Consider the following 16526-nt stretch of genomic DNA (forward strand, 5'->3'; position numbering starts at 1 on the left):
CATGGGATTTTCCAGGCAAGAGTACTGGAGTGGGGTGCCATTGCCTTCTCCGAAGAAGGGTGTATACCAAGTAGTTAATAATTATTACCATTCTAGAATAGAAGTAAAAAGGGATTTCACTTGAACACACACACACACACCCTCCTGCCAAAATTTCTATCAAAACCTGATAAACCCTCTTTCAAGAGAATGCACCAAACTCATTTTATTGTCAGTCCTATTATATATTCAATTGTTTGCATATTCAATAAACTTCTTGTTAGAGAAAATGTTTCCTTTGCATTTTATGGGTGATTTGTTTTATTCTCTGTTAAGCTGTAAAGAGCAAATCCTCAGTTGCATTAGCACAGAATGTGTGAATACCAAAATGTTTCTCTCCTACAATCTCTAGCCCTTAATAACTGATCCTTTCTCCCAATTGAAACTGTCAGTTCAATGGTTCTAACTACTTACTACCTCTCATGCACCAAGAAGAATTTTTTAAACTTTTTATTTTATATTGAGGTATAGCCAATTAACAAAGTTGTGATAGTTTGAGGGGAACAGAGAAGGGACGCAGCCATACATATACATGTATCCATTCTCCCCTAAACTCCCCTCCCATCCCAGTTGCCACAGAACTTTGAGCAGAGTCCCTGTGCTACACAGTGGGTCCTTGTTTGTTATCCATTTTAAATATAGCAGTGTGTACACGTTGATCCCAAACTCCCTAATTATCACTGGAATTTGAAACACCATATAAATGTTGTTCATCCAGATGGTAATAACATTTTCTAAGATACAATCAAATTCAGTCTAAAAATTCCCTATAGAGTGGATTGGCTTTAACCTTCTACTTCCACACTGTGTGTTATGAGCAGGAAAGTGGCATTTTGGACCCGTTTTAGTGGATATCCAGGTTGAACAGGTTTTGGATTTTGACAAGGGGTGTGTCTCTTTGCTCCATCACTTAGGTCCTCTGAGACCTTGAGGAATTCACTTCCCCTCTCTAAGCCTGAATTTTCTCGTCTACAAAATGACAATAATAGGAATATCTTATTCCAGAAGGCTGCCATGAGGTGGTCTCCATGAGATGAAACATGTAAAGCATGAGGTAGAGAACTGTATCATAATGTATCAAATGGTTGGTCACAGTAGTTTTGTCATTATTGCAGGAAAAAATGGTTTTCAGCTATCTGTGTGCATTGAAACCTTTCCATGTGTGTGTATCTGCATAAGAAAACATTCTTAGAGTGCTGTGACTTTTCCTGTTGTGACTTCCTTTTTTTCTTTAATATTTTTAAACCAAGTACAGTTGACCTACAATGTTGTGTTAATTTCTGTTGCACAGCAAAGTGATTCAGTTATACATATGCATTCTTTTTGTTATATTTTTTTCCATTACAGTTTATCGTAGGATATTGAATGTAGTTCCCTGTGCTGTACAATAGGACCTTGCTGTTTATCCATTCTTTATATAAGAGTTTGTATCTGCTAATCCCAAACTCCCAGTCCATCCTTCCCTCCCGCCCTCTCCCCACCCCAGGCAATCACAAGTCTGTTCTCTCAAGTCTGTGAGTCTGTTTCTACTTCATAGATGGGTTCATTTGCATCATACTTTCGATTCCACCTATAAGTGATACCATATGCTATTTGTCTTTCTGCCATCTGACTTACTTCACTTAGCATGGTAATCTCTAGTTGTATCCACGTAGAAAGAAAAAAAATAAGAAAAGAAGAAGAAAGGGCAGGGAAGAGTGGAGAGAAAATATCTATGATTGCAGAGAAGGAAAAAAGGTATGATGGGGGTGGGGAGGAGAAGAAGCAACAAAAATGGTATTCGGCCCACGTAATATCTGGCCCTTTAGAGAAAATGTTTGCTGACTCATGCCCTAAATCAAGGAGTTTGTGTTGTGACTCTAACATACCTGGGAGCAGCCCTCACTCAACCAACAAGAGCAAGTGCTTCAAACAAGAAATAGTTGAAGCTCCTCTTCAACTACTAGGCGGTCTCTTCATCCCTAGGCCAGGAGTCACTTTCATAAACTATTGCACCACAGACTGCACCTCTCAATAGGAGGAATGGAAAGAAATTTGAAGCCACCCTTAAAAGATCACATGGAATGAGGACTAAATCTCAGCCCTCTCTTGCCTTGTCATCTGGGTGTTCTTACTCAGTCAACAGCCTGAACTTTTGTACATGGCATCCCTGCCAGGAGAGGTCATCAAAAGAAGCTCTCACATCCTAATCGAACAGTCATCCTTTGCAAGTGACTTCTTAACACCAGAACAAGAACAGCTGCTTCACTGCAAAACACAATTACTGATTTTCTAACTGACAAGAAAGATCTAGAGACATTTAGAGCTGTTTAAATCATTTCCCAAATGTATGACTGTAGAGTTCCCTCTTGATGCATGCCTTGGAAGGATCCAGGAAATCATTTCAGATAATGCCATCTAATGGACCAAATGATACAATTAAGTTCCAGTTACTGAGTGCCCCATCCCACTTCTGCCATGAATTGATGCCAATTTGAAGTTTAAAGCACTCATGAGAGACCGATAAAGAAACACCTCTTTGATAAAACAGTGCAACTGGGACGTTTTATGACTTTATGTTCAGCAACATAAATTCAGCATTAATAGCTGAACACAGAATAGATGTATGCATATCTCCTGGGTAAATAATAGGTACAGTGCATCACTGCCCACTCAGTCAGGACCTCTGTGGGGTCCTTTCAGTGTTATTTTTTGTCTAGATATTATGATGCCTGGAAAAGAAATAGTACAAAGCCCAGAGGCTCAATATTTGATATTCTACAAACCCCTAAATCAAAAGGGATTCATACACATATGTTCCCATGAGATCAATGACAGAGAATACCCATGAAGACAGAAGAGAGAATTCGATTCAAATGTAGGGCAATTTGAAAGTTACCACAATGATCCATCATTCAGGAGACATCTAAAATTAGAATTTCATCTTAAAAGAATATGGCCCCTAAAAGTCAAAGCTATGGTTTTTCCAGTGGTCATGTATGGATGTGAGAGTTGGACTATAAAGAAAGCTGAGCGCCGAAGAATTGATGCTTTTGAACTGTGGTGTTGGAGAAGACTCTTGAGAGTCCCTTGGACTGCAAGGTGGTCAAACCAGTCAATCCCAAAGGAAATCAGTCCTGAATATTCATTGGAAGGACTGATGCTGAAGCTGAAACTCCAATACTTTGGCCACCTGATGTGAAGAACTAACTCATTTGAAAAGACCCTGATGCTTGGAAAGACTGAAGGCAGGAGGAGAAGGGGACGACAGAGGACGAGTCAGTGGCACCACTGACTCGATGGACATGAGCTTGAGCAAGCTCTGGGAGTTAGTGATGGACAGGGAAGCCTGGCGTGCTGCAATACATGTGGTCACAAAGAGTCTGACATGACTGAGAAACTGAACTGAACTCACTAAAAGTCCAGCATGGGATGAAGATACATTTTTTTTTTTCAGATCACAAAGATGGATAAAAATGACTTAAAGGCTATTACCAGAGAGAGGACTTTTTTAAAAGAATTTTAATTTTCCACTCTTGGCTCCAAGTTTTTTATGGATTTTTTATCCAAATGTTTAATTCATTTAAGTGAATGGTAATTATTAGAAAAAAATGTCTTATGTATTCTCCTACAAATAAGACTGGCTCTTTTACCTCATTTAGTGTGGTTCAGTTATTCAAGGATTAAAAGCCTTCTGGTTAAAAAAAAAAAAAATCTTCTGGTTATTTTTGCAGAAAGACTGTCTCTCTTTCTGGCATCCAGCAATAGCCACTCAGCTCTGTGACCATCTGAGTCAAGACCAGGTTTTAGAATTAGCCTGTGTGATGAGGGCTTCTCCAGAGTTGTGACACTTTGCTCAGATAAGTGTGAGACACTCATGTGTCTAGTTTATTTGAATAACTATACTTTAGGCATTGTTCCATTCACACTCCTCCTTTTTTATAAGAAACATCTTGGGAAATATTTGAGAAAGACATGGATGAATGGATGGAAAACTCAGGCAAATTTAAACATGTTTCTTTACTGCAGGACTTTTCAGAATCATTACTTTTTTAATTTATTTTTCATTTAAGTATAATTGAACTAAAATGTATTAATTTCTGGTGTACAGCAAAGTGATTCAGATAGATATATATATATACATTCTTTTCATATTCTTTTCCACTGTGGTGATACATGGTCGCAAAGACTTGGACATGACTGAGCGACTGAACTGAACTGAACTGATATGTATAGATTCTTTTTCATATTCTTTTTCACTATGGTTTATCACAGGATATGGAATATAGTTTCTTGTGCAATACAATAGGACACTGTTGTTTATCCATTCTCTATATAATAGTTTGCATCTGCTAATCCCAAACTTCCAATTATTCTCTCTCCCACCCCACTCCCGCTTGGCAACCCAGAGTCTGTTCTCTATGTCTCTGCAGAATCATTAACACCTTTATTACACCTGCTGAAACTCCAAGACAGGGATACAATATTCATGGTCTCCCAGCATCGATTGTGGAAGGCTTTGATCTGGCTAGGACAATTTTCATGCATGTTTCCCACTAAACTCTTGGGAGACCTGCCTGGATCTTATCCAGCCCTCTTCACACTACAGAGAAGGGAAGCTGCGGTTGAGATAAGCAAAGCACAAACTTAGATTTTCATCTTTGTTGAAGTAAGAACTTCATTTACTCAAATCAATTCTCTTTTACTTTATTTAGTGTCCTGTGCGACTCTCTTCAAATATCAAAACAGTGACTTTTCAAGAGCAAACAGCTTCATCTAAGTTTGCTGCTGCATCAAAACTACAGTTCACAAGAAAGTTAGAGATGCATGCACACTTACATTCACAGTAACACCATCCACAATAGCCAAGACACGGAAACAATATAAATGTCTACATACAGATGAATGGATAATATGTATGGTACATATATACAATGAAATACTACTCAGCCATAAGAAGAATGAAATGATGCCATTTGCAGCAACAAGGATGGATCTATAGATGATCGTATGAAATGAAGTAAGTCAGAAAGAGAAAGACAAATATTGTATGATATCACTCACGTGTGGAATCTAAAATATGAGACAAATGAAGTTATCCACGAAACAGAAAAAGAGTCACAGACAATGAGAACAGACAATCATGTCTCAATTCCAGACAATCATGAAGCCTGGAAAATTTTCAGGTCACGTGTGCTATGGGTACCACACACCTGTCTGACTCCTCAACATCATCAAAGTATCTTGTCGTTGCCAAGGGGGAGAGCAAGCGGGAGGGAAGAATTGGGAGTCTGGGATTAGCATATTCAAACTATTATATTTAAGAGAGATAAGCAAAAAGGTCCCACTATATTCAATTTATATTCAGGGAACTATGTTTAATATCTTTTGATAAATCATTATTGAAAATAACATGAAAAAGAATACATATATATACATATATATGTGTATCACTGAGTTACCTTGCTGTATAGCAGAAATTAACACATTTAAATCAATTATACTTAAATAAAAAGAGAATGAAAGAAAGAAGAAAGTTAGAACCAAACTCTCAGTCATTAGGAGAACCCCCTATTAAGAAAGCCATTCCCTAGAATTGGCCCTGTTCCAGCTACATAATTGAACAGCAAGGACTTTCTTCTTTCTTGTTCTCATTTTTTATACTCAACTTTGCACTTGAAAATAAAACATCTCTTTCTTCGATGGTCCCTGTAGGCATTCTGGCATTTATCCCAATGATAATGTTCTGCTCAAGCCAAGGTCAGTGTTCATCTAATTGTTTCCTTTTGTGTTGGAATAATAGATAATAATCAAGAAACTCAAAAAAAAAAAAAAAAAAGAATCCCCATACAGGAGGAAAAAGTATCTTACAAGACCTAAGAACGATAATTAGAATTTGCACACAGAGACACTTTTCAGGAACTCTCTGGTGGAAGAGAAGGGGGGAAACTCACAATAAAATAGAGGATCCAACATAAAAGGCTTTTATTATGCATTATCTCTCTAATGGATGCCTGGGTTTAAAGAGCTGTAATTAATTATAGACAATGACAAATGGTCAAGAAAAGCCCATGGCAGCGGTCCTGGTGGTTGACAGTCTACAGTGATTTGAGGACATGTCGTCACATCAAGGCTGGTTAATTTATTAGACATTCAGTCTTCCCCAGAGGAGCCTCCAAAGAGAAATTACTAGAAATATAGGATAGCTTCAGGGTCGCAAAGAGTCAGACACAGAGTGACTTTCACTTTCACTTTTCAGGGAAATTCAGCCCAGAGAAGGGAAATGCCAGTGCCAACTGCCAACAGTGGATTTCACAAGCGTGAGAGCTTTCCCTCTCGCAATAGCCGTCTCTTCACCTGAACTGTGGGGCTCCAGCCAGGCATGAGGTTGGTGCTAATTAATCATTTTTAAGAAATTATCTGAATTCAATTGAGAAAAACAGAATATAATCAAATTGTGAGGAAAAAAAATAACAAGAAGCTGATGTCCCTAAATCTTGAGTGGAAAGAAACTGCTCCAAATTCTCCAAGAGGACTGATGCACTTATTTAGCCCAGATACTTTGATGATGTTGAGGAGTCAGACAGGTGTGTGGTACCCACAGCACACGTGACCTGAAAATTTTCCAGACTTCATGATTGTCTGGAATTGAGGGAACATGGTGAAAAAGGATTATTCTCTATCGGTTTTTGAAGTGCAGAACAAAGATCTATGTGACAAGATGCTACCTTCCTTTGAAAACTCAAAGAATGGCTTCCAGCAAATTTTGCTAGTTTATTTGTTAGATATACAGAAAGACAGATAGGGAAGGTGACCTTTGCACTTCCTCCTCAAGCCACCCCAGAGACCAGAAGTTCTCTCTGTTTCTTGAACCCAAGCCAACTTTTACTGAAAACACGTTCAGGGTTGACACCTTGGCACCACGTGAATCAGCTGGCAAAATTATGTGAAAGGTCAATTTCACCTATGTGAGCCAAATGGCAACCTTCTTGGCGATGAGAGTGGGGAATTAAACTTTGGATATTTCATCCAGGTATGGTGAAACATCCATATTTCATTTGGATATTTCATTCAGACTCAGACTTGCCAGGGCTGCAGCCCCAGCGGAAGAGGAGGCTGATGAATAAGTGATTAAGTGGGAGGGGTCTCCAGGCAGAAGCTGAGTGGCTGGGAGGGGCTCTGCAAAAATTACATCCCCCCTTATGCTTTAGAGATCCCCTTCTCCCCATCCTTGGATAAAGAAGGAAGTCAGAAACTGTGGCATTAGGCTCTCAAAAACAAACAAACAAAAAAAAAAACAGGCAGAGCTGAGAGTCATGTCAGATTGTGTGTAATCCAGTCCCATGGATTATAACCCACCAGACTCCTCTCTCCATGGGATTCTCCAGGCAGGAATACTGGAGTGGGTAGCCATTTCATTCTCCAGGGGATCTTCCTGACCCAGGGATCAAACCCGCAGGGATCAAACCCACATCTCTTAAGTCTCCCTGCATTGTCAGGCAGGTTCTTTACCACTAGCGTCAGCTGGGAAGCCTGGTAATTGATTAGGGAGGCTAATTAAGACCTTGATGAGAATGTTGATTCAGTTCTTTTTTTTTTTTTTTTTTGGTCATAGCCTGTGGCAGGTGAGATCTTAGTTCCCCAACTGAGGATCAAACCCTTACCCCTTGCAGTGGAAGCACAGTCTTATCCACCGGACCACGAAGGGCAAGTGCTGATTTCGTTCTTTTTTTCCCTCTCACTTTTTACTTTATATTGGCGTATAATTGACTTACAGTTGTTGTGTTAGTTTCCAGTGTACAGCAAAGGGAATCTTTTACCCTGGCGGAACACGGCTCAAACAAAGGCTTTCTTGTATGTTATCAAATCTAGCCACAAATAGCACACACAGTGACATCTACATGAATGAAAACGCCCCATAAAAGTAAGCAATGTCTCACCCCAATCCAACATCAGCTTACCCCTGAGTTATGTGCTGAAATTAGTGAGGAGAGAAGAGATAAGATTAAGGCTAGAATCTTAAAGAGATTTAGATACATAGTGAAAGTTTAATTTTACCTTAAATCACAAAGGCAGTTCCAGTGTAATTAAACATTAATTTCAATAGATTTTAACATAATAGCAAGAGGGATCTTTATAGCCAGGAGCAGTAAAATATTTTTAAAATATTTACAAAGTCATTTGCAGGGGGTCCAAATCATCCATACATCTACAAGCCTAACTTCAAGCCAACAATCGCCCTTCATTATTTTTCAAAGTCCATAAAACTCCATTAATTTGGATTCCATTATTAAGGCAGAATCTGGGAATGACTAATTTAATTGGGGATCAACAAAACCTTTGTCTTGTCCAAGATGAAAGCCTTTGGAGAGCCAGGAAATAAAGAGGATTGTGGCTATTTAAATTAAGGTGGTAGCACTTTTAAAAATGGCATCATAGGGACTTCCTAGGTGGTCCACTGGTTACGAATTAGCCTTCCAACTCAGGGATCTTGGGTTTGATCCCTGGTCAGGAAACTAAAATTCCATCTGTCCCAGGGCAACTGAGGCTGAAAGCCTCAACAAGGACCCAGTGCAGCCAAAATAAAATAAATAAATAATTTAAAAAAATAATGGCATCGTATTTGCATATAAATGACAGTAACAACAATAATAATAATTACAAGAGCGAGTGGTTCTGCTCATCTTTCTTTCCAAAAGCATCCTAGGTTCTTCTGCTTGAATATATATCATGGTTAAATCTTCATGCAAGTTCAGATTTGACATCTAAAAGGCACAAGTCCCTATAATTCAGACCTTTCCTTCATTCAAACAGGCCTTTTGATTCTCTTAGCCTGAATTTTAAGAAACCAGACTGGGTTCTAGGAAACCCAGTCTCCTAGAAGAGACAGTTCAGGGCAGTGGTGAAGATCATGGGATCTGGAACCACGCAAACTGAGTGATGACTCAGTTCTGCCGGCTGTGTGGCTTGAAGCTATGTGCTTGGAGTCTCTGGGCCTCACTTTGTTTATCTGGCAAGTGGGAATGATGCTAAGATCTAGTTCGCATTTACTGTTGGGACTAAATGAGCCACTGTGAGCAATGCACTGCTATGGTGCCTTGATTCATGGGAAGGACTGCATGAAGACAAGGTTTTTGTTTTTGTTTTAATTTTTGGCTGTGCACTGTGGCATATTGGATCTTACTTCCCTGACCAGGGATCAAACCTGCACCCCCTGCATTGGAAATGGGGAGTCTCAACATTGGACCTTCCAGGAAAGTTACTGAAGACAGCTTTTGTTGTTATCTCGTTACATAAACATGCTGTTCATGGCCATACTTCTGCTCCTTCTGCCAATATGATGTGTGAGCCCGAATTCTGCTTTCTGGCATTCAGACAGCAAGGTGGATAGGCCTTGAGTTCATTTTCTCTTGCTTCTATAACCAACCACCATAAACTCAGCAGCTTAAAAATCCACACATTTATTATCCTGAAGCCCTAAAATCATGGTGCAGCAGGGCTGTGTTCCATGTGGAGCTCTAGGGTAGAACCCTTTCCGTGCCTTTTCCAGCTTCTATGGACCAGCATACCTTGGCTTTTGTTCTATCTTCTTTATGACCTCTGCTTTCATTGTCACATCATTGACTCTGACCTCCCAGATCAGATCAGATCAGATCAGTCGCTCAGTCATGTCCAACTCTTTACGACTCCATGAATCGAAGCACACCAGGCCTCCCTGTCCATCACCAACTCCCGGAGTTCACTCAGACTCATGTCCATCGAGTCAGTGATGCCATCCAGCCATCTCATCCTCTGTCGTCCCCTTCTCCTCTTGCCACCCAATTCCTCCCAGCATCAGAGTCTTTTCCAATGAGTCAACTCTTCGCATGAGGTGTCCCAAGTACTGGAGTTTCAGCTTTAGCATCATTCCTTCCAAAGAAATCCCAGGGCTGATCTCCTTCAGAATGGACTGGTTGGATCTCCTTGCAGTCCAAGGGACTCTCAACAGTCTTCTCCAACACCACAGTTCAAAAGCATCAATTCTTTGGCACTCAGCCTTCTTCACAGTCCAACTCTCACATCAATACATGACCACAGGAAAAACCACAGCCTTGATGAACCTTTGTTGGCAAAGTAATGTCTCTGCTTTTGAATATGCCTACTAGGTTGGTCATAACTTTCCTTCCAAGGAGTAAGCATCTTTTAATTTCATGGCTGCAGTCACCATCTGCAGTGATTTTGGAGCCCAGAAAAATAAAGTCTGACACTCTTTCCACTGTTTCCCCATCTATTTCCCATGAAGTGATGGGACTGGATGTCATGATCTTTGTTTTCTGAATGTTGAGCTTTAAGCCAACTTTTTTACTCTCCACTTTCCCTTTCATCAAGAGGCTTTTGAGTTCCTCTTCACTTTCTGCCATAAGGGTGGTGTCATCTACATATCTGAGGTTATTGATATTTCTCCCGGCAATCTTGATTCCAGCCTGTGCTTCTTCCAGTCCAGCGTTTCTCATGATGTACTCTGCATATAAGTTAAATAAACAGGGTGACAATATACAGCCTTGACGTACTCCTTTTCCTATTTGGAACCAGTCTGTTGTTCCACGTCCAGTTCAAACTGTTGCTTCCTGACCTGCATACAAATTTCTCAAGAGGCAGATCACCCACCTCCCTCTAATTGGGACTTCTGTGATTGTACTGGTACTACCTGGATAAACCACAAATCATCTCAAGATAATTGAATATCATGATTCTTAATTGAATCAACTTGCAAAGTCCCATTTCCCAAATAAAGTAGCGTATTCACAGGTTCTGAGGATGAGGACTTGACCATCTTTAGAGAAAATCATCTTGTCCCTCACAGAGACACACCTTTCTAAGGCCTTGATTTCACCCTTTTCTCCGAAACGTGCTTGCTTCTCTCTCTTGCAGTCTTTCCTTCTGGTAAATAGCAACAGCTTTTACTAAATGTATTTTTAATGACAAAAAAATGGCCATGAGTCTGATAAATTTCTCAAAGTCATGAAACTCTTGCTTGACCTTTAAAAAATACCAATTAAACAAATACAGATTTACAAAAAAAAAAAAAAAAAGAGGCAGGGAGGGAGGAAGGAAGGAAGGGAGGAAAGAAGGAAGCAAGGAAGGGAGGAAAGAAGGGAGAAAGGAAACAAACAAATGTCTGCAATTAACAATAAAAGGGATTTCAGTTTTACCTAACTTCAATTTTCTTCCTTCACACTCATCAGTAAATGTAATGAAATAAACCTTTCAGCCAAATTATCAGATTTTGCAAGGAACCCTGTAGAGTTGAAACAAGGGACACACCATTTCAACCAGACATTTGAAAAGAGATAGCTGCCATTCTTAACTTGTTCTGACAAGTTGTTTTATTTAGATAAAACAATTTTCCTAAAGTTGACTTCACTGAGTTATTTAGGATAGGAAGGCAAGGCATGGCATTGACCTTGACTTGATCTGTGTCCTCCACTATATGTGGAGGTCCCTGTGATCAGGGAGTTTGGAACAATGTATGTCTTCTCCTTGGCTGGAGATGGTATCCAGGTCTATTTTTGGTAGAGAATGCAGACACCAGGAATAAAGAGAGCCTAAGGGTCCAGATGGGTGATGCAAGAAGTGAAGCATGATGGGGGATTTTCTCAGGTGCACACTTTTTATTTGCAATATTTTTAAACTTGATACTGAACAGATTTGTTTTTAGTTTCCTTTTTTAAAAATTTTAATGGAAACATAATTGATTTACAATGTTGAATTCATTTCAGGTGTATTATTTGCACTTTAAATATTTCTCTAAACAAATATGGACTCTCCCAACTCTAGAAATAACTAGCCCTCTTGCTCTATTGCTGACTCATTTTGGGTGAAGATGTGGCTTCCAAAAAGAGTTTAACTGTCCTCTGAAAAGGTCAGTTTTCATTCCAATCCCAAAGAAAGGCAATGTCAAAGAATGCTCAAACTACCTCACAATTGCACTCATCTCACACGCTAGTAAAGTAATGCTCAAAATTCTCCAAGCCAGGCTTCAGCAATATGTGAACCGTGAACTTCCTGATGTTCAAGCTGGTTTTAGAAAAGGCAGAGGAACCAGAGATCAAATTGCCAACATCCCCTGGATCATGGAAAAAGCAAGAGAGTTCCAAAAAAACATCTATTTCTGCTTTACTGAGTATGCCAAAGCCTTTGACTGTGTGGATCACAATAAACTGTGGAAAATTCTGAAAGAGATGGGAATACCAGACCACCTGATCTGCCTCTTGAGAAATTTGTATGCAGGTCAGGAAGCATCAGTTAGAACTGGACATGGAACAACAGACTGGTTCCAAATAGGAAAAGGAGATCGTCAAGGCTGTATATTGTCACCCTGTTTATTTAACTTATATGCAGAGTACATCATGAGAAACGCTGGACTGGAAGAAGCACAGGCTGGAATCAAGATTGCCGGGAGAAATATCAATAACCTCAGATATGCAGATGACACCACCCTTATGGCAGAAAGTGAAGAGGAACTAAAAAGCCTCTTGATGAAAGTGAAAGTGGAGAGTGAAAAAGTGGGCTTAAAGCTCAACATTCAGAAAATGAAGATCATGGCATCCGGTCCCATCACTTCATGGGAAATAGATGGGGAAACAGTGGAAAGAGTGTCAGACTTTATTTTTCTGGGCTCCAAAATCACTGCAGATGGTGACTGCAGCCATGAAATTAAAAGATGCTTACTCCTTGGAAGGAAAGTTATGACCAACCTAGTAGGCATATTCAAAAGCAGAGACATTACTTTGCCAACAAAGGTTCGTCTAGTCAAGGCTGTGGTTTTTCCTGTGGTCATGTATGGATGTGAGAGTTGGACTGTGAAGAAGGCTGAGCACCAAAGAATTGATGCTTTTGAACTGTGGTGTTGGAGAAGACTGTTGAGAGTCCCTTGGACTGCAAGGAGATCAAACCAGTCCATTCTGAAGGAGATCAGCCCTGGGATTTCTTTGGAAGAAATGATGCTAAAGCTGAAACTCCAGTACTTTGGCCACCTCATGCGAAGAGTTGACTCATTGGAAAAGACTCTGATGCTGGGAGGGATTGGGGGCAAGAGGAGAAGGGGACGACAGAGGATGAGATGGCTGGATGGCATCACTGACGCGATGGACGTGAGTCTGAGTGAACTCCGGGAGTTGGTGATGGACAGGGAGGCCTGGCGTGCTGCGATTCATGGGGTCGCAAAGAGTTGGACACGACTGAGCGACTGATCTGATCTGAACCCTATCACACAGAATGACACAGCATAAATGTCCAAGCAAACATAATTTCCACTCACCTTCAATGTTAGTAAAAAACAGCAAGAAGTGGGGGCTTCAGGGACTTCCCTTCCCTGGCTGTCCAGTGGTTCAGACTGCACTCCCACTGCAAGGGGCAGGTTTGATCCCTGGGCCAAGAACTAAGATCCTGCATGCCACTCAGCCAGAAAAAAAGAAATAGGAGCTTCAGCAAACTAGAAGGAAGTGCCCCTTGCAAAGGTTACTTTGTCTTTGACCACCCACCAGATGTCAATGAATCCAGTGTTTTAACAGCTTCTATCTTTACAAAAGAAAATGCAAAATAAGTATTTTTACATGATGTGATTTTCCAATTATTTTCCCTCAGAGGGCTGACAGGATTTCTTCATTATAACTTAAAAAAAAAAAAAAAAAAAAAAAACCCACACAACCGTAACTGACTTTTGTGAGCAATTTCTTTGAATATCTAAATTCTATAGGACATTAAAGTATTCTCTCCATACTTAAGGCAGGGATGTTCTCCTGAACCTTCCTTTTTGTATCATCCCTTATTCTGGGCCATTCTCACTATTCTTTTTTTCTTTAATCTTTTGACCCACTCCAGGCCTGACAAGCGAGATCTCAGTTCCCCAAACACGCATCAAAAATGCACCCCTTGCAGTGGAAGCGCAGTCTAACCCACCGGGCTGACAGCAAAGTCTCTGGCCATTCTCTTTATGAGGCTTTCGGCAAAGGTATTGACTTTCCCCATCTCATCAGAAAAACCAACACAAGAACCTAAGGCTCCCACCCTGAAATCAAGAATAGTGAATTTGGCATCATCAGATAGGTTGGATGTGGGGGTTACTATATTTATCTTCTCCAGAGCTTGTAAGTTTTCCTTATCACCAAGGGCAGAAATTAAGCAAAACTCCCTCATGCTTCCTGTCTTACTTTATGCAATTTCCAGAGCCAGCAGGGCACTGGCTACACTTAGGGGGCTGCAGGCAGTGGCAGGCGTGTGGCCAGAGCGCCTGGCAGAACACACTGCTGGCTCCTAGGAGGCTGCAGTTTCTCGCCTTCCAATTTTCACGTGTTGTCAAATATTTTGATTTTTCAAATCTTCCTGAGTAGTTTGGACTCTCTGATGTAGTCATAGGAAAGACCATTTTGGTAGTTTTGAGTCTCTGGAAAGCAAATACTAGGGAGAGTTAGGAGCACATGGTTTGGGGGGCCAATGGCTGTGTGAGACTAAAGAGGAGGAAGCAGAATTGGGCAGAGAGGATTTGGGAAATGGATCTGATAATTTTTTCAGCCAACGTAGTGTCCAGGGCAGAAGTTCCCCACTGGAAGAGTGCTGACCTGGACAGTATTAGCCAGACCCAGCATCCCTGCTGTGATCCACTCAGTAATTGGCCAGCTGGCTGGGAAAAGTGAAAACCCAGGCAAATCCAGAAGGCAACAGGTGGAGCCCATCCACTAAGGGGACCCCTTGCAGCAAAGTGGCACCCTGTGGAAATCCAGGTGGCACACCTTGATGGCAGGCCCAAAATGTGCCTGGAATGGACCTACTTCCACTCCTCAGCAGAGCTTGCTTACTTGATGAGTCTTTTTTTGGAGGAGTGGATTTCATTCACTGACTCTTTCCTTCATTTAACAGATACTTATAGGGCTGTGATTTTTCATTAGCCTTGTATACTAAGAAGAGCATCATTCCTTCCAAGAGCTGGAAATATGGTAGGTGGTCAGGTCACTACTTAGGGCTCCACACCAAGGGACTGGGCTGTCCGCACATGTCACAGTGAAACAGAGAAGGGCTCTATGGGCCCTGCATCTCTATGTCCTCAGCCTGCCTTTTCTCCATGGAAAAAATTTTAGCCAAAGAATAAGTTTAATCAGAGAAGCGAGAAAATGCAAAAACAAACAAACAAACAAAAACCCCCAAAACAGACAGGACAGAACAATAATAGTTTAGTCATTAAGCAAAGTCAAGGACCTTTAGTTCCTCCTCAAGGGCTAAGGATAATATTTTGAGCTGTCTTGTAGATACTGAAACCCCCACCAGGTGGAAGAATTAACTACATGAGGACCAGACTGTGGCCATGACATGAGCTGCCACAATTCTGAAAACTGGCCTCAAGGAAAAGGGAACAAACTGACTCTGATACTGAAGATTAACTGTACTTAAAACAATCAAGATGACAAGGATCAGACCACCGATGATCAATTTCCAGATGACTGTCAGAGCCGACTGCTGTTTCTGCATGTAGCCCCCTCCCTCAGTCTCTAAAAACTCTTGCCCTCTGATTATCAGTGGGGGCAGTCAGCCTTTGGACAGGAGTCCACCACCCTCCCACCCAGTTGCCAGCATCTGAATTTAAGCAAACTTTCCTTTCCACCAACCTGGCCTCTTTAATGGATTTTGAATGGAGAGCAGCCAGACTCCACTTTCAGTTACAACAGAGCGATACAGATGTGTCAAGCCAGCTCCACACCCAATCTCTTGAACCAGAATTGACCTCCCATTGGACATGCAAAACGAGTCTGTCTGTCTGATCTTGAAAGTGAAAGTGAAGTCTCTCAGTCATGTCTGACTCTTTGCAACCCCATGGACTGTAGCCTACCAGGCTCCTGCATACGTGGGTTTTCCAGGCAAGAATACTGGAATGGATTGCCATTTCCTTCTCCACTATCTGGTCTTCCTGGTGGTTGAAAGTCTGGATGACTGTAAAGAAGTGATGTTAAAACTTCCATCTCTACATTTCATCTAAAACATACATGGCTGACTACTAAAGATGAACTTCATTTCAATTTCATTTGGGACCTAAGATTGGCTGAGCAGATTTCTTCTCCTCAGGAATCCCCTGGACTTCCCTGGTGGTCGAGTGGTTAAGACTATGCATTTCCACTGCATGGGGCAAGGGTTCAAGCCCTGGTCGAGGAAGATCCCATATGCCGTGTGGTGCAGCCAAATAAAAGGAGTCCCCAGATTGGTCAGTTGTATGGAGTTGACGTCCAAAATCAGATATAGACAGGAGGTCTGAGACGATATGCGAGACCTCAAAGCCATGGCAAGGGGAGAAACCAGAGCAGGTGGAAGAAAAGGCCAACAGAGATGGAAGCTAGACATAAATCATAAAGATAACAGCCAAGACTTAGATACTTCATTATAAGCTAAACTCTAAGCACGAGGGATTAATATATTTAATAGTTATGGTAATGGTGGCTCAGATGGTAAAGAATCTGCTTAAAATTCAGGAGTTCAGGTTC

This window comes from Bos taurus, chromosome 17 (genome assembly GCF_002263795.3).
Source record: "Bos taurus isolate L1 Dominette 01449 registration number 42190680 breed Hereford chromosome 17, ARS-UCD2.0, whole genome shotgun sequence".
Lineage (NCBI taxonomy): Eukaryota > Metazoa > Chordata > Mammalia > Artiodactyla > Bovidae > Bos > Bos taurus.